This window comes from Electrophorus electricus, chromosome 13 (genome assembly GCF_041902795.1).
Source record: "Electrophorus electricus isolate QZ-2024a chromosome 13, ASM4190279v1, whole genome shotgun sequence".
NCBI lineage: Eukaryota > Metazoa > Chordata > Actinopteri > Gymnotiformes > Gymnotidae > Electrophorus > Electrophorus electricus.
The window spans coordinates 26,915,928-26,943,817 of record NC_137509.1 but is presented as its reverse complement, the minus strand read 5'-3'; the positions used below and the strand labels follow the sequence as shown (position 1 = coordinate 26,943,817).

Sequence of the window (27,890 nt, the reverse complement as noted above, 5' to 3'; positions counted from 1 at the left end):
ACATTCAGGCATGTGAGTTGTAGAGTAAATGAAAGTGATGCAAAAAAAACTTACAGCATCTGCTATTCCCAGGTGCTAACAGATAGGTTTTTTATTAATCACTGCACTTCACATTTGAGCATGTCAGCTTGAAAGTAAATTAAAGTGATGCAAGAAAAGCTTACAGCACATGGTATTCCTAGGTAGGGTCCCACCTCAGTACTATCCAGGCACAAACTTGCTTAGCTTCCAAGTTCAGATGAGATTGGAGGCGTGCTGAAGCTGGTATGGACGTAAACCTTAAACACTTACTCAAATTGCATAATCATAGAAAATATGATCAAAGACCAATCTGACATTTTTTTTTATTAATCCCTGCACTTGACATTCTAGAATGTTATCTTGAAAGTAAATTAAAATGATGCAAAAAAAGCTTACAACATCTGGTATTCGGAGGCACTAACAGACAGTTTTTTTATTAATCACTGCACTTCACATTCAAGCATGTCAGTTGGAGAGTAAATTAAAGTGATGCAATAAAAACTTACAGCATCTGCTATTCCCAGGTGCTAACAGATAGTTTGATTTAATTATTCACTGCACTTCAAATTTCAGCTTGATAGCTTGAACAAAATTTTAAGGGATGCAATAAAATCTTACAGCACCTGCTATTCCCTGGTACTAATAGATTTCTATTTAATCTGTACACTTCACTTACAAGCATGTCAGTTGCATATTAAATTAAAGTGATGCAAGAAAAATTTACAGCATCTGCTATTCCCAGGTGCTAACAGATAGGTTTTTTTAATTAATCACTGCACTTCACATCCTAGCATGTCATCTTGAAAGTAAATTAAAGTGATGCAAGAGAAGCTTACAGCATCTCATAGTCCAAGGTGCTAAAAGATAGTTTTTTGATGAATCACTGCACTTCACATTCAGGCATGTGAGTTGGAGAGTAAATGAAAGTGATGCAAAAAAAACTTACAGCACCTGCTATTCCCAGGTGCTAACAGATAGTTTTTTTTATTAATCACTGCACTTCACATTTGAGAATGTCAGCTTGAAAGTAAATTAAAGTGATGCAAGAAAAGCTTACAGCACATGGTATTCCTAGGTAGGGTCCCACCTCAGTACTATCCAGGCACAAACTTGCTTAGCTTCCAAGTTCAGATGAGATTGGAGGCGTGCTGAAGCTGGCATGGACGTAAACCTTAAACACTTACTCAAATTGCATAATCATAGAAAATATGATCAAAGACCAATCTGACATTTTTTTTATTAATCCCTGCACTTGACATTCTAGAATGTTATCTTGAAAGTAAATTAAAATGATGCAATAAAAGCTTACAACATCTGGTATTCGGAGGCACTAACAGACAGTTTTTTTATTAATCACTGCACTTCACATTCAAGCATGTCAGTTGGAGAGTAAATTAAAGTGATGCAATAAAAACTTACAGCATCTGCTATTCCCAGGTGCTAACAGATAGTTTGATTTAATTATTCACTGCACTTCAAATTTGAGCTTGATAGCTTGAACATAAATTTAAGGGATGCAATAAAATCTTACAGCACCTGCTATTCCCTGGTACTAATAGATTTCTATTTAATCTGTACACTTCACTTACAAGCATGTCATTTGCATATTAAATTAAAGTGATGCAAGAAAAACTTACAGCATCTGCTATTCCCAGGTGCTAACAGATAGGTTTTTTTAATTAATCACTGCACTTCACATCCTAGCATGTCATCTTGAAAGTAAATTAATGTGATGCAAGAGAAGCTTACAGCAGTTCGTAGTCCAAGGTGCTAAAAGATAGTTTTTTGATGAATCACTGCACTTCACATTCAGGCATGTGAGTTGGAGAGTAAATGAAAGTGATGCAAAAAAAACTTACAGCATCTGCTATTCCCAGGTGCTAACAGATAGGTTTTTTATTAATCACTGCACTTCACATTTGAGCATGTCAGCTTGAAAGTAAATTAAAGTGATGCAAGAAAAGCTTACAGCACATGGTATTCCTAGGTAGGGTCCCACCTCAGTACTATCCAGGCACAAACTTGCTTAGCTTCCAAGTTCAGATGAGATTGGAGGCGTGCTGAAGCTGGCATGGACGTAAACCTTAAACACTTACTCAAATTGCATAATCATAGAAAATATGATCAAAGACCAATCTGACATTTTTTTTTATTAATCCCTGCACTTGACATTCTAGAATGTTATCTTGAAAGTAAATTAAAATGATGCAATAAAAGCTTACAACATCTGGTATTCGGAGGCACTAACAGACAGTTTTTTTATTAATCACTGCACTTCACATTCAAGCATGTCAGTTGGAGAGTAAATTAAAGTGATGCAATAAAAACTTACAGCATCTGCTATTCCCAGGTGCTAACAGATAGTTTGATTTAATTATTCACTGCACTTCAAATTCGAGCTTGATAGCTTGAACATAAATTTAAGGGATGCAATAAAATCTTACAGCACCTGCTATTCCCTGGTACTAATAGATTTCTATTTAATCTGTACACTTCACTTACAAGCATGTCAGTTGCATATTAAATTAAAGTGATGCAAGAAAAACTTACAGCATCTGCTATTCCCAGGTGCTAACAGATAGGTTTTTTTAATTAATCACTGCACTTCACATCCTAGCATGTCATCTTGAAAGTAAATTAATGTGATGCAAGAGAAGCTTACAGCAGTTCGTACTCCAAGGTGCTAAAAGATAGTTTTTTGATGAATCACTGCACTTCACATTCAGGCATGTGAGTTGGAGAGTAAATGAAAGTGATGCAAAAAAAACTTACAGCACCTGCTATTCCCAGGTGCTAACAGATAGTTTTTTTTATTAATCACTGCACTTCACATTTGAGAATGTCAGATTTGAAAGTAAATTAAAGTGATGCAAGAAAAGCTTACAGCACATGGTATTCCTAGGTAGGGTCCCACCTCAGTACTATCCAGGCACAAACTTGCTTAGCTTCCAAGTTCAGATGAGATTGGAGGCGTGCTGAAGCTGGTATGGACGTAAACCTTAAACAATTACTCAAATTGCATAATCATAGAAAATGTGATCAAAGACCAATCTGACATTTTTTTTTATTAATCCCTGCACTTGACATTCTAGAATGTTATCTTGAAAGTAAATTAAAATGATGCAATAAAAGCTTACAACATCTGGTATTCGGAGGCACTAACAGACAGTTTTTTTATTAATCACTGCACTTCACATTCAAGCATGTCAGTTGGAGAGTAAATTAAAGTGATGCAATAAAAACTTACAGCATCTGCTATTCCCAGGTGCTAACAGATAGTTTGATTTAATTATTCACTGCACTTCAAATTTGAGCTTGATAGCTTGAACATAAATTTAAGGGATGCAATAAAATCTTACAGCACCTGCTATTCCCTGGTACTAATAGATTTCTATTTAATCTGTACACTTCACTTACAAGCATGTCATTTGCATATTAAATTAAAGTGATGCAAGAAAAACTTACAGCATCTGCTATTCCCAGGTGCTAACAGATAGGTTTTTTTAATTAATCACTGCACTTCACATCCTAGCATGTCATCTTGAAAGTAAATTAATGTGATGCAAGAGAAGCTTACAGCAGTTCGTAGTCCAAGGTGCTAAAAGATAGTTTTTTGATGAATCACTGCACTTCACATTCAGGCATGTGAGTTGGAGAGTAAATGAAAGTGATGCAAAAAAAACTTACAGCATCTGCTATTCCCAGGTGCTAACAGATAGGTTTTTTATTAATCACTGCACTTCACATTTGAGCATGTCAGCTTGAAAGTAAATTAAAGTGATGCAAGAAAAGCTTACAGCACATGGTATTCCTAGGTAGGGTCCCACCTCAGTACTATCCAGGCACAAACTTGCTTAGCTTCCAAGTTCAGATGAGATTGGAGGCGTGCTGAAGCTGGCATGGACGTAAACCTTAAACACTTACTCAAATTGCATAATCATAGAAAATATGATCAAAGACCAATCTGACATTTTTTTTTATTAATCCCTGCACTTGACATTCTAGAATGTTATCTTGAAAGTAAATTAAAATGATGCAATAAAAGCTTACAACATCTGGTATTCGGAGGCACTAACAGACAGTTTTTTTATTAATCACTGCACTTCACATTCAAGCATGTCAGTTGGAGAGTAAATTAAAGTGATGCAATAAAAACTTACAGCATCTGCTATTCCCAGGTGCTAACAGATAGTTTGATTTAATTATTCACTGCACTTCAAATTCGAGCTTGATAGCTTGAACATAAATTTAAGGGATGCAATAAAATCTTACAGCACCTGCTATTCCCTGGTACTAATAGATTTCTATTTAATCTGTACACTTCACTTACAAGCATGTCAGTTGCATATTAAATTAAAGTGATGCAAGAAAAACTTACAGCATCTGCTATTCCCAGGTGCTAACAGATAGGTTTTTTTAATTAATCACTGCACTTCACATCCTAGCATGTCATCTTGAAAGTAAATTAATGTGATGCAAGAGAAGCTTACAGCAGTTCGTACTCCAAGGTGCTAAAAGATAGTTTTTTGATGAATCACTGCACTTCACATTCAGGCATGTGAGTTGGAGAGTAAATGAAAGTGATGCAAAAAAAACTTACAGCACCTGCTATTCCCAGGTGCTAACAGATAGTTTTTTTTATTAATCACTGCACTTCACATTTGAGAATGTCAGATTTGAAAGTAAATTAAAGTGATGCAAGAAAAGCTTACAGCACATGGTATTCCTAGGTAGGGTCCCACCTCAGTACTATCCAGGCACAAACTTGCTTAGCTTCCAAGTTCAGATGAGATTGGAGGCGTGCTGAAGCTGGCATGGACGTAAACCTTAAACACTTACTCAAATTGCATAATCATAGAAAATATGATCAAAGACCAATCTGACATTTTTTTTTATTAATCCCTGCACTTGACATTCTAGAATGTTATCTTGAAAGTAAATTAAAATGATGCAATAAAAGCTTACAACATCTGGTATTCGGAGGCACTAACAGACAGTTTTTTTATTAATCACTGCACTTCACATTCAAGCATGTCAGTTGGAGAGTAAATTAAAGTGATGCAATAAAAACTTACAGCATCTGCTATTCCCAGGTGCTAACAGATAGTTTGATTTAATTATTCACTGCACTTCAAATTCGAGCTTGATAGCTTGAACATAAATTTAAGGGATGCAATAAAATCTTACAGCACCTGCTATTCCCTGGTACTAATAGATTTCTATTTAATCTGTACACTTCACTTACAAGCATGTCAGTTGCATATTAAATTAAAGTGATGCAAGAAAAACTTACAGCATCTGCTATTCCCAGGTGCTAACAGATAGGTTTTTTTAATTAATCACTGCACTTCACATCCTAGCATGTCATCTTGAAAGTAAATTAATGTGATGCAAGAGAAGCTTACAGCAGTTCGTACTCCAAGGTGCTAAAAGATAGTTTTTTGATGAATCACTGCACTTCACATTCAGGCATGTGAGTTGGAGAGTAAATGAAAGTGATGCAAAAAAAACTTACAGCACCTGCTATTCCCAGGTGCTAACAGATAGTTTTTTTTATTAATCACTGCACTTCACATTTGAGAATGTCAGATTTGAAAGTAAATTAAAGTGATGCAAGAAAAGCTTACAGCACATGGTATTCCTAGGTAGGGTCCCACCTCAGTACTATCCAGGCACAAACTTGCTTAGCTTCCAAGTTCAGATGAGATTGGAGGCGTGCTGAAGCTGGTATGGACGTAAACCTTAAACAATTACTCAAATTGCATAATCATAGAAAATGTGATCAAAGACCAATCTGACATTTTTTTTTATTAATCCCTGCACTTGACATTCTAGAATGTTATCTTGAAAGTAAATTAAAATGATGCAATAAAAGCTTACAACATCTGGTATTCGGAGGCACTAACAGACAGTTTTTTTATTAATCACTGCACTTCACATTCAAGCATGTCAGTTGGAGAGTAAATTAAAGTGATGCAATAAAAACTTACAGCATCTGCTATTCCCAGGTGCTAACAGATAGTTTGATTTAATTATTCACTGCACTTCAAATTTGAGCTTGATAGCTTGAACATAAATTTAAGGGATGCAATAAAATCTTACAGCACCTGCTATTCCCTGGTACTAATAGATTTCTATTTAATCTGTACACTTCACTTACAAGCATGTCATTTGCATATTAAATTAAAGTGATGCAAGAAAAACTTACAGCATCTGCTATTCCCAGGTGCTAACAGATAGGTTTTTTTAATTAATCACTGCACTTCACATCCTAGCATGTCATCTTGAAAGTAAATTAATGTGATGCAAGAGAAGCTTACAGCAGTTCGTAGTCCAAGGTGCTAAAAGATAGTTTTTTGATGAATCACTGCACTTCACATTCAGGCATGTGAGTTGGAGAGTAAATGAAAGTGATGCAAAAAAAACTTACAGCATCTGCTATTCCCAGGTGCTAACAGATAGGTTTTTTTAATTAATCACTGCACTTCACATCCTAGCATGTCATCTTGAAAGTAAATTAATGTGATGCAAGAGAAGCTTACAGCAGCTCGTAGTCCAAGGTGCTAAAAGATAGTTTTTTGATGAATCACTGCACTTCACATTCAGGCATGTGAGTTGGAGAGTAAATGAAAGTGATGCAAAAAAAACTTACAGCATCTGCTATTCCCAGGTGCTAACAGATAGGTTTTTTTATTAATCACTGCACTTCCCATTTGAGAATGTCAGCTTGAAAGTAAATTAAAGTGATGCAAGAAAAGCTTACAGCACCTGGTATTCCTAGATAGGGTCCCACCTCAGTACTATTCAGGCACAAACTTGCTTAGCTTCCAAGTTCAGATGAGATTGGACGTTCTGAAGCTGGTATGGACGTAAACCTTAAACACTTACTCAAATTGCATAATCATAGAAAATATGATCAAAGACCAATCTGACATTTTTTTTATTAATCCCTGCACTTGACATTCTAGAATGTTATCTTGAAAGTAAATTAAAATGATGCAATAAAAGCTTACAACATCTGGTTTTCGGAGGCACTAACAGACAGTTTTTTTATTAATCACTGCACTTCACATTCAAGCATGTCAGTTGGAGAGTAAATTAAAGTGATGCAATAAAAACTTACAGCATCTGCTATTCCCAGGTGCTAACAGATAGTTTGATTTAATTATTCACTGCACTTCAAATTTGAGCTTGATAGCTTGAACATAAATTTAAGGGATGCAATAAAATCTTACAGCACCTGCTATTCCCTGGTACTAATAGATTTCTATTTAATCTGTACACTTCACTTACAAGCATGTCAGTTGCATATTAAATTAAAGTGATGCAAGAAAAACTTACAGCATCTGCTATTCCCAGGTGCTAACAGATAGTTTTTTTTAATTAATCACTGCACTTCACATCCTAGCATGTCATCTTGAAAGTAAATTAAAGTGATGCAAGAGAAGCTTACAGCATCTCATAGTCCAAGGTGCTAAAAGATAGTTTTTTGATGAATCACTGCACTTCACATTCAGGCATGTGAGTTGGAGAGTAAATGAAAGTGATGCAAAAAAAACTTACAGCACCTGCTATTCCCAGGTGCTAACAGATAGTTTTTTTTATTAATCACTGCACTTCACATTTGAGAATGTCAGCTTGAAAGTAAATTAAAGTGATGCAAGAAAAGCTTACAGCACATGGTATTCCTAGGTAGGGTCCCACCTCAGTACTATCCAGGCACAAACTTGCTTAGCTTCCAAGTTCAGATGAGATTGGAGGCGTGCTGAAGCTGGTATAGACGTAAACCTTACACACTTACTCAAATTGCATAATCATAGAAAATATGATCAAAGACCAATCTGACATTTTTTTTTATTAATCCCTGCACTTGACATTCTAGAATGTTATCTTGAAAGTAAATTAAAATGATGCAATAAAAGCTTACAACATCTGGTATTCGGAGGCACTAACAGACAGTTTTTTTATTAATCACTGCACTTCACATTCAAGCATGTCAGTTGGAGAGTAAATTAAAGTGATGCAATAAAAACTTACAGCATCTGCTATTCCCAGGTGCTAACAAATAGTTTGATTTAATTATTCACTGCACTTCAAATTTGAGCTTGATAGCTTGAACATAAATTTAAGGGATGCAATAAAATCTTACAGCACCTGCTATTCCCTGGTACTAATAGATTTCTATTTAATCTGTACACTTCACTTACAAGCATGTCAGTTGCATATTAAATTAAAGTGATGCAAGAAAAACTTACAGCATCTGCTATTCCCAGGTGCTAACAGATAGGTTTTTTTAATTAATCTCTGCACTTCACATCCTAGCATGTCATCTTGAAAGTAAATTAAAGTGATGCAAGAGAAGCTTACAGCATCTCATAGTCCAAGGTGCTAAAAGATAGTTTTTTGATGAATCACTGCACTTCACATTCAGGCATGTGAGTTGGAGAGTAAATGAAAGTGATGCAAAAAAAACTTACAGCACCTGCTATTCCCAGGTGCTAACAGATAGTTTTTTTTATTAATCACTGCACTTCACATTTGAGAATGTCAGCTTGAAAGTAAATTAAAGTGATGCAAGAAAAGCTTACAGCACATGGTATTCCTAGGTAGGGTCCCACCTCAGTACTCTCCAGGCACAAACTTGCTTAGCTTCCAAGTTCAGATGAGATTGGAGGCGTGCTGAAGCTGGTATGGACGTAAACCTTACACACTTACTCAAATTGCATAATCATAGAAAATATGATCAAAGACCAATCTGACATTTTTTTTTATTAATCCCTGCACTTGACATTCTAGAATGTTATCTTGAAAGTAAATTAAAATGATGCAATAAAAGCTTACAACATCTGGTATTCGGAGGCACTAACAGACAGTTTTTTTATTAATCACTGCACTTCACATTCAAGCATGTCAGTTGGAGAGTAAATTAAAGTGATGCAATAAAAACTTACAGCATCTGCTATTCCCAGGTGCTAACAGATAGTTTGATTTAATTATTCACTGCACTTCAAATTTGAGCTTGATAGCTTGAACATAAATTTAAGGGATGCAATAAAATCTTACAGCACCTGCTATTCCCTGGTACTAATAGATTTCTATTTAATCTGTACACTTCACTTACAAGCATGTCAGTTGCATATTAAATTAAAGTGATGCAAGAAAAACTTACAGCATCTGCTATTCCCAGGTGCTAACAGATAGGTTTTTTTAATTAATCACTGCACTTCACATCCTAGCATGTCATCTTGAAAGTAAATTAAAGTGATACAAGAGAAGCTTACAGCATCTCATAGTCCAAGGTGCTAAAAGATAGTTTTTTGATGAATCACTGCACTTCACATTCAGGCATGTGAGTTGGAGAGTAAATGAAAGTGATGCAAAAAAAACTTACAGCACCTGCTATTCCCAGGTGCTAACAGATAGTTTTTTTTATTAATCACTGCACTTCACATTTGAGAATGTCAGCTTGAAAGTAAATTAAAGTGATGCAAGAAAAGCTTACAGCACATGGTATTCCTAGGTAGGGTCCCACCTCAGTACTATCCAGGCACAAACTTGCTTAGCTTCCAAGTTCAGATGAGATTGGAGGCGTGCTGAAGCTGGTATGGACGTAAACCTTACACACTTACTCAAATTGCATAATCATAGAAAATATGATCAAAGACCAATCTGACATTTTTTTTATTAATCCCTGCACTTGACATTCTAGAATGTTATCTTGAAAGTAAATTAAAATGATGCAATAAAAGCTTACAACATCTGGTATTCAGAGGCACTAACAGACAGTTTTTTTATTAATCACTGCACTTCACATTCAAGCATGTCAGTTGGAGAGTAAATTAAAGTGATGCAATAAAAACTTACAGCATCTGCTATTCCCAGGTGCTAACAGATAGTTTGATTTAATTATTCACTGCACTTCAAATTTCAGCTTGATAGCTTGAACATAAATTTAAGGGATGCAATAAAATCTTACAGCACCTGCTATTCCCTGGTACTAATAGATTTCTATTTAATCTGTACACTTCACTTACAAGCATGTCAGTTGCATATTAAATTAAAGTGATGCAAGAAAAACTTACAGCATCTGCTATTCCCAGGTGCTAACAGATAGTTTTTTTTAATTAATCACTGCACTTCACATCCTAGCATGTCATCTTGAAAGTAAATTAAAGTGATGCAAGAGAAGCTTACAGCATCTCATAGTCCAAGGTGCTAAAAGATAGTTTTTTGATGAATCACTGCACTTCACATTCAGGCATGTGAGTTGGAGAGTAAATGAAAGTGATGCAAAAAAAACTTACAGCACCTGCTATTCCCAGGTGCTAACAGATAGTTTTTTTTATTAATCACTGCACTTCACATTTGAGAATGTCAGCTTGAAAGTAAATTAAAGTGATGCAAGAAAAGCTTACAGCACATGGTATTCCTAGGTAGGGTCCCACCTCAGTACTATCCAGGCACAAACTTGCTTAGCTTCCAAGTTCAGATGAGATTGGAGGCGTGCTGAAGCTGGTATGGACGTAAACCTTACACACTTACTCAAATTGCATAATCATAGAAAATATGATCAAAGACCAATCTGACATTTTTTTTTATTAATCCCTGCACTTGACATTCTAGAATGTTATCTTGAAAGTAAATTAAAATGATGCAATAAAAGCTTACAACATCTGGTATTCGGAGGCACTAACAGACAGTTTTTTTATTAATCACTGCACTTCACATTCAAGCATGTCAGTTGGAGAGTAAATTAAAGTGATGCAATAAAAACTTACAGCATCTGCTATTCCCAGGTGCTAACAGATAGTTTGATTTAATTATTCACTGCACTTCAAATTTGAGCTTGATAGCTTGAACATAAATTTAAGGGATGCAATAAAATCTTACAGCACCTGCTATTCCCTGGTACTAATAGATTTCTATTTAATCTGTACACTTCACTTACAAGCATGTCAGTTGCATATTAAATTAAAGTGATGCAAGAAAAACTTACAGCATCTGCTATTCCCAGGTGCTAACAGATAGTTTTTTTTAATTAATCACTGCACTTCACATCCTAGCATGTCATCTTGAAAGTAAATTAAAGTGATGCAAGAGAAGCTTACAGCATCTCATAGTCCAAGGTGCTAAAATATAGTTTTTTGATGAATCACTGCACTTCACATTCAGGCATGTGAGTTGGAGAGTAAATGAAAGTGATGCAAAAAAAACTTACAGCACCTGCTATTCCCAGGTGCTAACAGATAGTTTTTTTTATTAATCACTGCACTTCACATTTGAGAATGTCAGCTTGAAAGTAAATTAAAGTGATGCAAGAAAAGCTTACAGCACATGGTATTCCTAGGTAGGGTCCCACCTCAGTACTATCCAGGCACAAACTTGCGTAGCTTCCAAGTTCAGATGAGATTGGAGGCGTGCTGAAGCTGGTATGGACATAAACCTTAAACACTTACTCAAATTGCATAATCATAGAAAATATGATCAAAGACCAATCTGACATTTTTTTTTATTAATCCCTGCACTTGACATTCTAGAATGTTATCTTGAAAGTAAATTAAAATGATGCAATAAAAGCTTACAACATCTGGTATTCGGAGGCACTAACAGACAGTTTTTTTATTAATCACTGCACTTCACATTCAAGCATGTCAGTTGGAGAGTAAATTAAAGTGATGCAATAAAAACTTACAGCATCTGCTATTCCCAGGTGCTAACAGATAGGTTTTTTTAATTAATCACTGCACTTCACATCCTAGCATGTCATCTTGAAAGTAAATTAAAGTGATGCAAGAGAAGCTTACAGCATCTCATAGTCCAAGGTGCTAAAAGATAGTTTTTTGATGAATCACTGCACTTCACATTCAGGCATGTGAGTTGGAGAGTAAATGAAAGTGATGCAAAAAAAACTTACAGCACCTGCTATTCCCAGGTGCTAACAGATAGTTTTTTTTATTAATCACTGCACTTCACATTTGAGAATGTCAGCTTGAAAGTAAATTAAAGTGATGCAAGAAAAGCTTACAGCACATGGTATTCCTAGGTAGGGTCCCACCTCAGTACTATCCAGGCACAAACTTGCTTAGCTTCCAAGTTCAGATGAGATTGGAGGCGTGCTGAAGCTGGTATGGACGTAAACCTTACACACTTACTCAAATTGCATAATCATAGAAAATATGATCAAAGACCAATCTGACATTTTTTTTTATTAATCCCTGCACTTGACATTCTAGAATGTTATCTTGAAAGTAAATTAAAATGATGCAATAAAAGCTTACAACATCTGGTATTCGGAGGCACTAACAGACAGTTTTTTTATTAATCACTGCACTTCACATTCAAGCATGTCAGTTGGAGAGTAAATTAAAGTGATGCAATAAAAACTTACAGCATCTGCTATTCCCAGGTGCTAACAGATAGTTTGATTTAATTATTCACTGCACTTCAAATTTGAGCTTGATAGCTTGAACATAAATTTAAGGGATGCAATAAAATCTTACAGCACCTGCTATTCCCTGGTACTAATAGATTTCTATTTAATCTGTACACTTCACTTACAAGCATGTCAGTTGCATATTAAATTAAAGTGATGCAAGAAAAACTTACAGCATCTGCTATTCCCAGGTGCTAACAGATAGTTTTTTTTAATTAATCACTGCACTTCACATCCTAGCATGTCATCTTGAAAGTAAATTAAAGTGATGCAAGAGAAGCTTACAGCATCTCATAGTCCAAGGTGCTAAAAGATAGTTTTTTGATGAATCACTGCACTTCACATTCAGGCATGTGAGTTGGAGAGTAAATGAAAGTGATGCAAAAAAAACTTACAGCACCTGCTATTCCCAGGTGCTAACAGATAGTTTTTTTTATTAATCACTGCACTTCACATTTGAGAATGTCAGCTTGAAAGTAAATTAAAGTGATGCAAGAAAAGCTTACAGCACATGGTATTCCTAGGTAGGGTCCCACCTCAGTACTATCCAGGCACAAACTTGCTTAGCTTCCAAGTTCAGATGAGATTGGAGGCGTGCTGAAGCTGGTATGGACATAAACCTTAAACACTTACTCAAATTGCATAATCATAGAAAATATGATCAAAGACCAATCTGACATTTTTTTTTTATTAATCCCTGCACTTGACATTCTAGAATGTTATCTTGAAAGTAAATTAAAATGATGCAATAAAAGCTTACAACATCTGGTATTCGGAGGCACTAACAGACAGTTTTTTTATTAATCACTGCACTTCACATTCAAGCATGTCAGTTGGAGAGTAAATTAAAGTGATGCAATAAAAACTTACAGCATCTGCTATTCCCAGGTGCTAACAGATAGTTTGATTTAATTATTCACTGCACTTCAAATTTGAGCTTGATAGCTTGAACATAAATTTAAGGGATGCAATAAAATCTTACAGCACCTGCTATTCCCTGGTACTAATAGATTTCTATTTAATCTGTACACTTCACTTACAAGCATGTCAGTTGCATATTAAATTAAAGTGATGCAAGAAAAACTTACAGCATCTGCTATTCCCAGGTGCTAACAGATAGGTTTTTTTAATTAATGTCTGCACTTCACATCCTAGCATGTCATCTTGAAAGTAAATTAAAGTGATGCAAGAGAAGCTTACAGCATCTCATAGTCCAAGGTGCTAAAAGATAGTTTTTTGATGAATCACTGCACTTCACATTCAGGCATGTGAGTTGGAGAGTAAATGAAAGTGATGCAAAAAAAACTTACAGCACCTGCTATTCCCAGGTGCTAACAGATAGTTTTTTTTATTAATCACTGCACTTCACATTTGAGAATGTCAGCTTGAAAGTAAATTAAAGTGATGCAAGAAAAGCTTACAGCACATGGTATTCCTAGGTAGGGTCCCACCTCAGTACTATCCAGGCACAAACTTGCTTAGCTTCCAAGTTCAGATGAGATTGGAGGCGTGCTGAAGCTGGTATGGACATAAACCTTAAACACTTACTCAAATTGCATAATCATAGAAAATATGATCAAAGACCAATCTGACATTTTTTTTTATTAATCCCTGCACTTGACATTCTAGAATGTTATCTTGAAAGTAAATTAAAATGATGCAATAAAAGCTTACAACATCTGGTATTCGGAGGCACTAACAGACAGTTTTTTTATTAATCACTGCACTTCACATTCAAGCATGTCAGTTGGAGAGTAAATTAAAGTGATGCAATAAAAACTTACAGCATCTGCTATTCCCAGGTGCTAACAGATAGTTTGATTTAATTATTCACTGCACTTCAAATTTGAGCTTGATAGCTTGAACATAAATTTAAGGGATAGAATAAAATCTTACAGCACCTGCTATTCCCTGGTACTAATAGATTTCTATTTAATCTGTACACTTCACTTACAAGCATGTCAGTTGCATATTAAATTAAAGTGATGCAAGAAAAACTTACAGCATCTGCTATTCCCAGGTGCTAACAGATAGGTTTTTTTAATTAATCACTGCACTTCACATCCTAGCATGTCATCTTGAAAGTAAATTAAAGTGATACAAGAGAAGCTTACAGCATCTCATAGTCCAAGGTGCTAAAAGATAGTTTTTTGATGAATCACTGCACTTCACATTCAGGCATGTGAGTTGGAGAGTAAATGAAAGTGATGCAAAAAAAACTTACAGCACCTGCTATTCCCAGGTGCTAACAGATAGTTTTTTTTTATTAATCACTGCACTTCACATTTGAGAATGTCAGCTTGAAAGTAAATTAAAGTGATGCAAGAAAAGCTTACAGCACATGGTATTCCTAGGTAGGGTCCCACCTCAATACTATCCAGGCACAAACTTGCTTAGCTTCCAAGTTCAGATGAGATTGGAGGCGTGCTGAAGCTGGTATGGACGTAAACCTTAAACACTTACTCAAATTGCATAATCATAGAAAATATGATCAAAGACCAATCTGACATTTTTTTTATTAATCCCTGCACTTGACATTCTAGAATGTTATCTTGAAAGTAAATTAAAATGATGCAATAAAAGCTTACAACATCTGGTATTCGGAGGCACTAACAGACAGTTTTTTTATTAATCACTGCACTTCACATTCAAGCATGTCAGTTGGAGAGTAAATTAAAGTGATGCAATAAAAACTTACAGCATCTGCTATTCCCAGGTGCTAACAGATAGGTTTTTTTAATTAATCACTGCACTTCACATCCTAGCATGTCATCTTGAAAGTAAATTAAAGTGATGCAAGAGAAGCTTACAGCATCTCATAGTCCAAGGTGCTAAAAGATAGTTTTTTGATGAATCACTGCACTTCACATTCAGGCATGTGAGTTGGAGAGTAAATGAAAGTGATGCAAAAAAAACTTACAGCACCTGCTATTGCCAGGTGCTAACAGATAGTTTTTTTTATTAATCACTGCACTTCACATTTGAGAATGTCAGCTTGAAAGTAAATTAAAGTGATGCAAGAAAAGCTTACAGCACATGGTATTCCTAGGTAGGGTCCCACCTCAGTACTATCCAGGCACAAACTTGCTTAGCTTCCAAGTTCAGATGAGATTGGAGGAGTGCTGAAGCTGGTATGGACATAAACCTTAAACACTTACTCAAATTGCATAATCATAGAAAATATGATCAAAGACCAATCTGACATTTATTTTTATTAATCCCTGCACTTGACATTCTAGAATGTTATCTTGAAAGTAAATTAAAATGATGCAATAAAAGCTTACAACATCTGGTATTCGGAGGCACTAACAGACAGTTTTTTTATTAATCACTGCACTTCACATTCAAGCATGTCAGTTGGAGAGTAAATTAAAGTGATGCAATAAAAACTTACAGCATCTGCTATTCCCAGGTGCTAACAGATAGTTTGATTTAATTATTCACTGCACTTCAAATTTGAGCTTGATAGCTTGAACATAAATTTAAGGGATGCAATAAAATCTTACAGCACCTGCTATTCCCTGGTACTAATAGATTTCTATTTAATCTGTACACTTCACTTACAAGCATGTCAGTTGCATATTAAATTAAAGTGATGCAAGAAAAACTTACAGCATCTGCTATTCCCAGGTGCTAACAGATAGTTTTTTTTAATTAATCACTGCACTTCACATCCTAGCATGTCATCTTGAAAGTAAATTAAAGTGATGCAAGAGAAGCTTACAGCATCTCATAGTCCAAGGTGCTAAAAGATAGTTTTTTGATGAATCACTGCACTTCACATTCAGGCATGTGAGTTGGAGAGTAAATGAAAGTGATGCAAAAAAAACTTACAGCACCTGCTATTCCCAGGTGCTAACAGATAGTTTTTTTTATTAATCACTGCACTTCACATTTGAGAATGTCAGCTTGAAAGTAAATTAAAGTGATGCAAAAAAATCTTACAGCACATGGTATTCCTAGGTAGGGTCCCACCTCAGTACTATCCAGGCACAAACTTGCTTAGCTTCCAAGTTCAGATGAGATTGGAGGCGTGCTGAAGCTGGTATGGACGTAAACCTTACACACTTACTCAAATTGCATAATCATAGAAAATATGATCAAAGACCAATCTGACATTTTTTTTTATTAATCCCTGCACTTGACATTCTAGAATGTTATCTTGAAAGTAAATTAAAATGATGCAATAAAAGCTTACAACATCTGGTATTCGGAGGCACTAACAGACAGTTTTTTTTATTAATCACTGCACTTCACATTCAAGCATGTCAGTTGGAGAGTAAATTAAAGTGATGCAATAAAAACTTACAGCATCTGCTATTCCCAGGTGCTAACAGATAGTTTGATTTAATTATTCACTGCACTTCAAATTTGAGCTTGATAGCTTGAACATAAATTTAAGGGATGCAATAAAATCTTACAGCACCTGCTATTCCCTGGTACTAATAGATTTCTATTTAATCTGTACACTTCACTTACAAGCATGTCAGTTGCATATTAAATTAAAGTGATGCAAGAAAAACTTACAGCATCTGCTATTCCCAGGTGCTAACAGATAGGTTTTTTTAATTAATCACTGCACTTCACATCCTAGCATGTCATCTTGAAAGTAAATTAAAGTGATACAAGAGAAGCTTACAGCATCTCATAGTCCAAGGTGCTAAAAGATAGTTTTTTGATGAATCACTGCACTTCACATTCAGGCATGTGAGTTGGAGAGTAAATGAAAGTGATGCAAAAAAAACTTACAGCACCTGCTATTCCCAGGTGCTAACAGATAGTTTTTTTTATTAATCACTGCACTTCACATTTGAGAATGTCAGCTTGAAAGTAAATTAAAGTGATGCAAGAAAAGTTTACAGCACATGGTATTCCTAGGTAGGGTCCCACCTCAATACTATCCAGGCACAAACTTGCTTAGCTTCCAAGTTCAGATGAGATTGGAGGCGTGCTGAAGCTGGTATGGACGTAAACCTTACACACTTACTCAAATTGCATAATCATAGAAAATATGATCAAAGACCAATCTGACATTTTTTTTTTATTAATCCCTGCACTTGACATTCTAGAATGTTATCTTGAAAGTAAATTAAAATGATGCAATAAAAGCTTACAACATCTGGTATTCGGAGGCACTAACAGACAGTTTTTTTATTAATCACTGCACTTCACATTCAAGCATGTCAGTTGGAGAGTAAATTAAAGTGATGCAATAAAAACTTACAGCATCTGCTATTCCCAGGTGCTAACAGATAGTTTGATTTAATTATTCACTGCACTTCAAATTTGAGCTTGATAGCTTGAACATAAATTTAAGGGATGCAATAAAATCTTACAGCACCTGCTATTCCCTGGTACTAATAGATTTCTATTTAATCTGTACACTTCACTTACAAGCATGTCAGTTGCATATTAAATTAAAGTGATGCAAGAAAAACTTACAGCATCTGCTATTCCCAGGTGCTAACAGATAGTTTTTTTTAATTAATCACTGCACTTCACATCCTAGCATGTCATCTTGAAAGTAAATTAAAGTGATGCAAGAGAAGCTTACAGCATCTCATAGTCCAAGGTGCTAAAAGATAGTTTTTTGATGAATCACTGCACTTCACATTCAGGCATGTGAGTTGGAGAGTAAATGAAAGTGATGCAAAAAAAACTTACAGCATCTGCTATTCCCAGGTGCTAACAGATAGTTTTTTTTATTAATCACTGCACTTCACATTTGAGCATGTCAGCTTGAAAGTAAATTAAAGTGATGCAAGAAAAGCTTACAGCACATGGTATTCCTAGGTAGGGTCCCACCTCAGTACTATCCAGGCACGAACTTGCTTAGCTTCCAAGTTCAGATGAGATTGGAGGCGTGCTGAAGCTGGTATGGCCGTAAACCTTAAACACTTACTCAAATTGCCTAATCATAAAAAATATGATCAAAGACCAATCTGACATTTTTTTTTATTAATCCCTGCACTTGACATGCTAGAATGTTATCTTGAAAGTAAATTAAAATGATGCAATAAAAGCTTACAACATCTGGTATTCGGAGGCACTAACAGACAGTTTTTTTATTAATCACTGCACTTCACATTCAAGCATGTCAGTTGGAGAGTAAATTAAAGTGATGCAATAAAAACTTACAGCATCTGCTATTCCCAGGTGCTAACAGATAGTTTGATTTAATTATTCACTGCACTTCAAATTTGAGCTTGATAGCTTGAACATAAATTTAAGGGATGCAATAAAATCTTACAGCACCTGCTATTCCCTGGTACTAATAGATTTCTATTTAATCTGTACACTTCACTTACAAGCATGTCAGTTGCATATTAAATTAAAGTGATGCAAGAAAAACTTACAGCATCTGCTATTCCCAGGTGCTAACAGATAGTTTTTTTTAATTAATCACTGCACTTCACATCCTAGCATGTCATCTTGAAAGTAAATTAAAGTGATACAAGAGAAGCTTACAGCATCTCATAGTCCAAGGTGCTAAAAGATAGTTTTTTGATGAATCACTGCACTTCACATTCAGGCATGTGAGTTGGAGAGTAAATGAAAGTGATGCAAAAAAAACTTACAGCACCTGCTATTCCCAGGTGCTAACAGATAGTTTTTTTTATTAATCACTGCACTTCACATTTGAGAATGTCAGCTTGAAAGTAAATTAAAGTGATGCAAGAAAAGCTTACAGCACATGGTATTCCTAGGTAGGGTCCCACCTCAGTACTATCCAGGCACAAACTTGCTTAGCTTCCAAGTTCAGATGAGATTGGAGGCGTGCTGAAGCTGGTATGGACGTAAACCTTACACACTTACTCAAATTGCATAATCATAGAAAATATGATCAAAGACCAATCTGACATTTTTTTTTATTAATCCCTGCACTTGACATTCTAGAATGTTATCTTGAAAGTAAATTAAAATGATGCAATAAAAGCTTACAACATCTGGTATTCGGAGGCACTAACAGACAGTTTTTTTATTAATCACTGCACTTCACATTCAAGCATGTCAGTTGGAGAGTAAATTAAAGTGATGCAATAAAAACTTACAGCATCTGCTATTCCCAGGTGCTAACAGATAGTTTGATTTAATTATTCACTGCACTTCAAATTTGAGCTTGATAGCTTGAACATAAATTTAAGGGATGCAATAAAATCTTACAGCACCTGCTATTCCCTGGTACTAATAGATTTCTATTTAATCTGTACACTTCACTTACAAGCATGTCAGTTGCATATTAAATTAAAGTGATGCAAGAAAAACTTACAGCATCTGCTATTCCCAGGTGCTAACAGATAGTTTTTTTTAATTAATCACTGCACTTCACATCCTAGCATGTCATCTTGAAAGTAAATTAAAGTGATGCAAGAGAAGCTTACAGCATCTCATAGTCCAAGGTGCTAAAAGATAGTTTTTTGATGAATCACTGCACTTCACATTCAGGCATGTGAGTTGGAGAGTAAATGAAAGTGATGCAAAAAAAACTTACAGCACCTGCTATTCCCAGGTGCTAACAGATAGTTTTTTTTATTAATCACTGCACTTCACATTTGAGAATGTCAGCTTGAAAGTAAATTAAAGTGATGCAAGAAAAGCTTACAGCACATGGTATTCCTAGGTAGGGTCCCACCTCAGTACTATCCAGGCACAAACTTGCTTAGCTTCCAAGTTCAGATGAGATTGGAGGCGTGCTGAAGCTGGTATGGACGTAAACCTTACACACTTACTCAAATTGCATAATCATAGAAAATATGATCAAAGACCAATCTGACATTTTTTTTTATTAATCCCTGCACTTGACATTCTAGAATGTTATCTTGAAAGTAAATTAAAATGATGCAATAAAAGCTTACAACATCTGGTATTCGGAGGCACTAACAGACAGTTTTTTTATTAATCACTGCACTTCACATTCAAGCATGTCAGTTGGAGAGTAAATTAAAGTGATGCAATAAAAACTTACAGCATCTGCTATTCCCAGGTGCTAACAGATAGTTTGATTTAATTATTCACTGCACTTCAAATTTGAGCTTGATAGCTTGAACATAAATTTAAGGGATGCAATAAAATCTTACAGCACCTGCTATTCCCTGGTACTAATAGATTTCTATTTAATCTGTACACTTCACTTACAAGCATGTCAGTTGCATATTAAATTAAAGTGATGCAAGAAAAACTTACAGCATCTGCTATTCCCAGGTGCTAACAGATAGTTTTTTTTAATTAATCACTGCACTTCACATCCTAGCATGTCATCTTGAAAGTAAATTAAAGTGATGCAAGAGAAGCTTACAGCATCTCATAGTCCAAGGTGCTAAAATATAGTTTTTTGATGAATCACTGCACTTCACATTCAGGCATGTGAGTTGGAGAGTAAATGAAAGTGATGCAAAAAAAACTTACAGCACCTGCTATTCCCAGGTGCTAACAGATAGTTTTTTTTATTAATCACTGCACTTCACATTTGAGAATGTCAGCTTGAAAGTAAATTAAAGTGATGCAAGAAAAGCTTACAGCACATGGTATTCCTAGGTAGGGTCCCACCTCAGTACTATCCAGGCACAAACTTGCGTAGCTTCCAAGTTCAGATGAGATTGGAGGCGTGCTGAAGCTGGTATGGACATAAACCTTAAACACTTACTCAAATTGCATAATCATAGAAAATATGATCAAAGACCAATCTGACATTTTTTTTTATTAATCCCTGCACTTGACATTCTAGAATGTTATCTTGAAAGTAAATTAAAATGATGCAATAAAAGCTTACAACATCTGGTATTCGGAGGCACTAACAGACAGTTTTTTTATTAATCACTGCACTTCACATTCAAGCATGTCAGTTGGAGAGTAAATTAAAGTGATGCAATAAAAACTTACAGCATCTGCTATTCCCAGGTGCTAACAGATAGGTTTTTTTAATTAATCACTGCACTTCACATCCTAGCATGTCATCTTGAAAGTAAATTAAAGTGATGCAAGAGAAGCTTACAGCATCTCATAGTCCAAGGTGCTAAAAGATAGTTTTTTGATGAATCACTGCACTTCACATTCAGGCATGTGAGTTGGAGAGTAAATGAAAGTGATGCAAAAAAAACTTACAGCACCTGCTATTCCCAGGTGCTAACAGATAGTTTTTTTTATTAATCACTGCACTTCACATTTGAGAATGTCAGCTTGAAAGTAAATTAAAGTGATGCAAGAAAAGCTTACAGCACATGGTATTCCTAGGTAGGGTCCCACCTCAGTACTATCCAGGCACAAACTTGCTTAGCTTCCAAGTTCAGATGAGATTGGAGGCGTGCTGAAGCTGGTATGGACGTAAACCTTACACACTTACTCAAATTGCATAATCATAGAAAATATGATCAAAGACCAATCTGACATTTTTTTTTATTAATCCCTGCACTTGACATTCTAGAATGTTATCTTGAAAGTAAATTAAAATGATGCAATAAAAGCTTACAACATCTGGTATTCGGAGGCACTAACAGACAGTTTTTTTATTAATCACTGCACTTCACATTCAAGCATGTCAGTTGGAGAGTAAATTAAAGTGATGCAATAAAAACTTACAGCATCTGCTATTCCCAGGTGCTAACAGATAGTTTGATTTAATTATTCACTGCACTTCAAATTTGAGCTTGATAGCTTGAACATAAATTTAAGGGATGCAATAAAATCTTACAGCACCTGCTATTCCCTGGTACTAATAGATTTCTATTTAATCTGTACACTTCACTTACAAGCATTTCAGTTGCATATTAAATTAAAGTGATGCAAGAAAAACTTACAGCATCTGCTATTCCCAGGTGCTAACAGATAGTTTTTTTTAATTAATCACTGCACTTCACATCCTAGCATGTCATCTTGAAAGTAAATTAAAGTGATGCAAGAGAAGCTTACAGCATCTCATAGTCCAAGGTGCTAAAAGATAGTTTTTTGATGAATCACTGCACTTCACATTCAGGCATGTGAGTTGGAGAGTAAATAAAAGTGATGCAAAAAAAACTTACAGCACCTGCTATTCCCAGGTGCTAACAGATAGTTTTTTTTATTAATCACTGCACTTCACATTTGAGCATGTCAGCTTGAAAGTAAATTAAAGTGATGCAAGAAAAGCTTACAGCACATGGTATTCCTAGGTAGGGTCCCACCTCAGTACTATCCAGGCACGAACTTGCTTAGCTTCCAAGTTCAGATGAGATTGGAGGCGTGCTGAAGCTGGTATGGCCGTAAACCTTAAACACTTACTCAAATTGCCTAATCATAAAAAATATGATCAAAGACCAATCTGACATTTTTTTTTATTAATCCCTGCACTTGACATGCTAGAATGTTATCTTGAAAGTAAATTAAAATGGTGCAATAAAAGCTTACAACATCTGGTATTCGGAGGCACTAACAGACAGTTTTTTTATTAATCACTGCACTTCACATTCAAGCATGTCAGTTGGAGAGTAAATTAAAGTGATGCAATAAAAACTTACAGCATCTGCTATTCCCAGGTGCTAACAGATAGTTTGATTTAATTATTCACTGCACTTCAAATTTGAGCTTGATAGCTTGAACATAAATTTAAGGGATGCAATAAAATCTTACAGCACCTGCTATTCCCTGGTACTAATAGATTTCTATTTAATCTGTACACTTCACTTACAAGCATGTCAGTTGCATATTAAATTAAAGTGATGCAAGAAAAACTTACAGCATCTGCTATTCCCAGGTGCTAACAGATAGTTTTTTTTAATTAATCACTGCACTTCACATCCTAGCATGTCATCTTGAAAGTAAATTAAAGTGATGCAAGAGAAGCTTACAGCATCTCATAGTCCAAGGTGCTAAAAGATAGTTTTTTGATGAATCACTGCACTTCACATTCAGGCATGTGAGTTGGAGAGTAAATAAAAGTGATGCAAAAAAAACTTACAGCACCTGCTATTCCCAGGTGCTAACAGATAGTTTTTTTTATTAATCACTGCACTTCACATTTGAGAATGTCAGCTTGAAAGTAAATTAAAGTGATGCAAGAAAAGCTTACAGCACATGGTATTCCTAGGTAGGGTCCCACCTCAGTACTATCCAGGCACAAACTTGCTTAGCTTCCAAGTTCAGATGAGATTGGAGGCGTGCTGAAGCTGGTATGGACATAAACCTTAAACACTTACTCAAATTGCATAATCATAGAAAATATGATCAAAGACCAATCTGACATTTTTTTTTTATTAATCCCTGCACTTGACATTCTAGAATGTTATCTTGAAAGTAAATTAAAATGATGCAATAAAAGCTTACAACATCTGGTATTCGGAGGCACTAACAGACAGTTTTTTTATTAATCACTGCACTTCACATTCAAGCATGTCAGTTGGAGAGTAAATTAAAGTGATGCAATAAAAACTTACAGCATCTGCTATTCCCAGGTGCTAACAGATAGTTTGATTTAATTATTCACTGCACTTCAAATTTGAGCTTGATAGCTTGAACATAAATTTAAGGGATGCAATAAAATCTTACAGCACCTGCTATTCCCTGGTACTAATAGATTTCTATTTAATCTGTACACTTCACTTACAAGCATGTCAGTTGCATATTAAATTAAAGTGATGCAAGAAAAACTTACAGCATCTGCTATTCCCAGGTGCTAACAGATAGGTTTTTTTAATTAATCTCTGCACTTCACATCCTAGCATGTCATCTTGAAAGTAAATTAAAGTGATGCAAGAGAAGCTTACAGCATCTCATAGTCCAAGGTGCTAAAAGATAGTTTTTTGATGAATCACTGCACTTCACATTCAGGCATGTGAGTTGGAGAGTAAATGAAAGTGATGCAAAAAAAACTTACAGCATCTGCTATTCCCAGGTGCTAACAGATAGTTTTTTTTATTAATCACTGCACTTCACATTTGAGCATGTCAGCTTGAAAGTAAATTAAAGTGATGCAAGAAAAGCTTACAGCACATGGTATTCCTAGGTAGGGTCCCACCTCAGTACTATCCAGGCACGAACTTGCTTAGCTTCCAAGTTCAGATGAGATTGGAGGCGTGCTGAAGCTGGTATGGCCGTAAACCTTAAACACTTACTCAAATTGCCTAATCATAAAAAATATGATCAAAGACCAATCTGACATTTTTTTTTATTAATCCCTGCACTTGACATGCTAGAATGTTATCTTGAAAGTAAATTAAAATGATGCAATAAAAGCTTACAACATCTGGTATTCGGAGGCACTAACAGACAGTTTTTTTATTAATCACTGCACTTCACATTCAAGCATGTCAGTTGGAGAGTAAATTAAAGTGATGCAATAAAAACTTACAGCATCTGCTATTCCCAGGTGCTAACAGATAGTTTGATTTAATTATTCACTGCACTTCAAATTTGAGCTTGATAGCTTGAACATAAATTTAAGGGATGCAATAAAATCTTACAGCACCTGCTATTCCCTGGTACTAATAGATTTCTATTTAATCTGTACACTTCACTTACAAGCATGTCAGTTGCATATTAAATTAAAGTGATGCAAGAAAAACTTACAGCAACTGCTATTCCCAGGTGCTAACAGATAGTTTTTTTTATTAATCACTGCACTTCACATTTGAGAATGTCAGCTTGAAAGTAAATTAAAGTGATGCAAGAAAAGCTTACAGCACATGGTATTCCTAGGTAGGGTCCCACCTCAGTACTATCCAGGCACAAACTTGCTTAGCTTCCAAGTTCAGATGAGATTGGAGGCGTGCTGAAGCTGGTATGGCCGTAAACCTTAAACACTTACTCAAATTGCATAATCATAGAAAATATGATCAAAGACCAATCTGACATTTTTTTTTATTAATCCCTGCACTTGACATTCTAGAATGTTATCTTGAAAGTAAATTAAAATGATGCAATAAAAGCTTACAACATCTGGTATTCGGAGGCACTAACAGACAGTTTTTTTATTAATCACTGCACTTCACATTCAAGCATGTCAGTTGGAGAGTAAATTAAAGTGATGCAATAAAAACTTACAGCATCTGCTATTCCCAGGTGCTAACAGATAGTTTGATTTAATTATTCACTGCACTTCAAATTTGAGCTTGATAGCTTGAACATAAATTTAAGGGATGCAATAAAATCTTACAGCACCTGCTATTCCCTGGTACTAATAGATTTCTATTTAATCTGTACACTTCACTTACAAGCATGTCAGTTGCATATTAAATTAAAGTGATGCAAGAAAAACTTACAGCATCTGCTATTCCCAGGTGCTAACAGATAGATTTTTTTAATTAATCACTGCACTTCACGTCCTAGCATGTCATCTTGAAAGTAAATTAAAGTGATGCAAGAGAAGCTTACAGCATCTCATAGTCCAAGGTGCTAAAAGATAGTTTTTTGATGAATCACTGCACTTCACATTCAGGCATGTGAGTTGGAGAGTAAATGAAAGTGATGCAAAAAAAACTTACAGCAACTGCTATTCCCAGGTGCTAACAGATAGTTTTTTTTATTAATCACTGCACTTCACATTTGAGAATGTCAGCTTGAAAGTAAATTAAAGTGATGCAAGAAAAGCTTACAGCACATGGTATTCCTAGGTAGGGTCCCACCTCAGTACTATCCAGGCACAAACTTGCTTAGCTTCCAAGTTCAGATGAGATTGGAGGCGTGCTGAAGCTGGTATGGCCGTAAACCTTAAACACTTACTCAAATTGCCTAATCATAGAAAATATGATCAAAGACCAATCTGACATTTTTTTTTATTAATCCCTGCACTTGACATTCTAGAATGTTATCTTGAAAGTAAATTAAAATGATGCAATAAAAGCTTACAACATCTGGTATTCGGAGGCACTAACAGACAGTTTTTTTATTAATCACTGCACTTCACATTCAAGCATGTCAGTTGGAGAGTAAATTAAAGTGATGCAATAAAAACTTACAGCATCTGCTATTCCCAGGTGCTAACAGATAGTTTTTTTTATTAATCACTGCACTTCACATTTGAGAATGTCAGCTTGAAAGTAAATTAAAGTGATGCAAGAAAAGCTTACAGCACATGGTATTCCTAGGTAGGGTCCCACCTCAGTACTATCCAGGCACAAACTTGCTTAGCTTCCAAGTTCAGATGAGATTGGAGGCGTGCTGAAGCTGGTATGGACGTAAACCTTACACACTTACTCAAATTGCATAATCATAGAAAATATGATCAAAGACCAATCTGACATTTTTTTTTATTAATCCCTGCACTTGACATTCTAGAATGTTATCTTGAAAGTAAATTAAAATGATGCAATAAAAGCTTACAACATCTGGTATTCGGAGGCACTAACAGACAGTTTTTTTATTAATCACTGCACTTCACATTCAAGCATGTCAGTTGGAGAGTAAATTAAAGTGATGCAATAAAAACTTACAGCATCTGCTATTCCCAGGTGCTAACAGATAGTTTGATTTAATTATTCACTGCACTTCAAATTTGAGCTTGATAGCTTGAACATAAATTTAAGGGATGCAATAAAATCTTACAGCACCTGCTATTCCCTGGTACTAATAGATTTCTATTTAATCTGTACACTTCACTTACAAGCATGTCAGTTGCATATTAAATTAAAGTGATGCAAGAAAAACTTACAGCATCTGCTATTCCCAGGTGCTAACAGATAGATTTTTTTAATTAATCACTGCACTTCACGTCCTAGCATGTCATCTTGAAAGTAAATTAAAGTGATGCAAGAGAAGCTTACAGCATCTCATAGTCCAAGGTGCTAAAAGATAGTTTTTTGATGAATCACTGCACTTCACATTCAGGCATGTGAGTTGGAGAGTAAATGAAAGTGATGCAAAAAAAACTTACAGCAACTGCTATTCCCAGGTGCTAACAGATAGTTTTTTTTATTAATCACTGCACTTCACATTTGAGAATGTCAGCTTGAAAGTAAATTAAAGTGATGCAAGAAAAGCTTACAGCACATGGTATTCCTAGGTAGGGTCCCACCTCAGTACTATCCAGGCACAAACTTGCTTAGCTTCCAAGTTCAGATGAGATTGGAGGCGTGCTGAAGCTGGTATGGCCGTAAACCTTAAACACTTACTCAAATTGCCTAATCATAGAAAATATGATCAAAGACCAATCTGACATTTTTTTTTATTAATCCCTGCACTTGACATTCTAGAATGTTATCTTGAAAGTAAATTAAAATGATGCAATAAAAGCTTACAACATCTGGTATTCGGAGGCACTAACAGACAGTTTTTTTATTAATCACTGCACTTCACATTCAAGCATGTCAGTTGGAGAGTAAATTAAAGTGATGCAATAAAAACTTACAGCATCTGCTATTCCCAGGTGCTAACAGATAGTTTGATTTAATTATTCACTGCACTTCAAATTTGAGCTTGATAGCTTGAACATAAATTTAAGGGATGCAATAAAATCTTACAGCACCTGCTA

General features: G+C 35.4%; 17 pseudogenes; all 17 read right to left on the bottom strand.

Annotated features, from left to right (window-relative positions):
- Positions 1–157: 157 nt before the first annotated feature.
- LOC145646093 (5S ribosomal RNA) lies at positions 158–278 on the bottom strand (annotated as a pseudogene).
- A 2,620-nt stretch (positions 279–2,898) lies between these two features.
- Positions 2,899–3,019, bottom strand: LOC145646092 (5S ribosomal RNA; annotated as a pseudogene).
- A 2,622-nt stretch (positions 3,020–5,641) lies between these two features.
- Positions 5,642–5,762, bottom strand: LOC145646091 (5S ribosomal RNA; annotated as a pseudogene).
- A 1,015-nt stretch (positions 5,763–6,777) lies between these two features.
- LOC145644716 (5S ribosomal RNA) lies at positions 6,778–6,896 on the bottom strand (annotated as a pseudogene).
- Positions 6,897–9,516: 2,620 nt separating this feature from the next.
- LOC145646090 (5S ribosomal RNA) lies at positions 9,517–9,637 on the bottom strand (annotated as a pseudogene).
- A 792-nt stretch (positions 9,638–10,429) lies between these two features.
- LOC145646088 (5S ribosomal RNA) lies at positions 10,430–10,550 on the bottom strand (annotated as a pseudogene).
- A 1,489-nt stretch (positions 10,551–12,039) lies between these two features.
- LOC145646087 (5S ribosomal RNA) lies at positions 12,040–12,160 on the bottom strand (annotated as a pseudogene).
- Positions 12,161–18,222: 6,062 nt separating this feature from the next.
- LOC145645472 (5S ribosomal RNA) lies at positions 18,223–18,343 on the bottom strand (annotated as a pseudogene).
- Positions 18,344–19,136: 793 nt separating this feature from the next.
- LOC145646086 (5S ribosomal RNA) lies at positions 19,137–19,257 on the bottom strand (annotated as a pseudogene).
- A 793-nt stretch (positions 19,258–20,050) lies between these two features.
- On the bottom strand, positions 20,051–20,171 carry LOC145646085 (5S ribosomal RNA; annotated as a pseudogene).
- A 1,489-nt stretch (positions 20,172–21,660) lies between these two features.
- On the bottom strand, positions 21,661–21,781 carry LOC145646084 (5S ribosomal RNA; annotated as a pseudogene).
- A 793-nt stretch (positions 21,782–22,574) lies between these two features.
- LOC145645471 (5S ribosomal RNA) lies at positions 22,575–22,695 on the bottom strand (annotated as a pseudogene).
- Positions 22,696–24,403: 1,708 nt separating this feature from the next.
- LOC145645470 (5S ribosomal RNA) lies at positions 24,404–24,524 on the bottom strand (annotated as a pseudogene).
- A 571-nt stretch (positions 24,525–25,095) lies between these two features.
- LOC145645245 (5S ribosomal RNA) lies at positions 25,096–25,216 on the bottom strand (annotated as a pseudogene).
- A 793-nt stretch (positions 25,217–26,009) lies between these two features.
- Positions 26,010–26,130, bottom strand: LOC145645244 (5S ribosomal RNA; annotated as a pseudogene).
- Positions 26,131–26,483: 353 nt separating this feature from the next.
- On the bottom strand, positions 26,484–26,604 carry LOC145646082 (5S ribosomal RNA; annotated as a pseudogene).
- A 793-nt stretch (positions 26,605–27,397) lies between these two features.
- On the bottom strand, positions 27,398–27,518 carry LOC145645243 (5S ribosomal RNA; annotated as a pseudogene).
- Between the last annotated feature and the right edge of the window lie 372 nt (positions 27,519–27,890).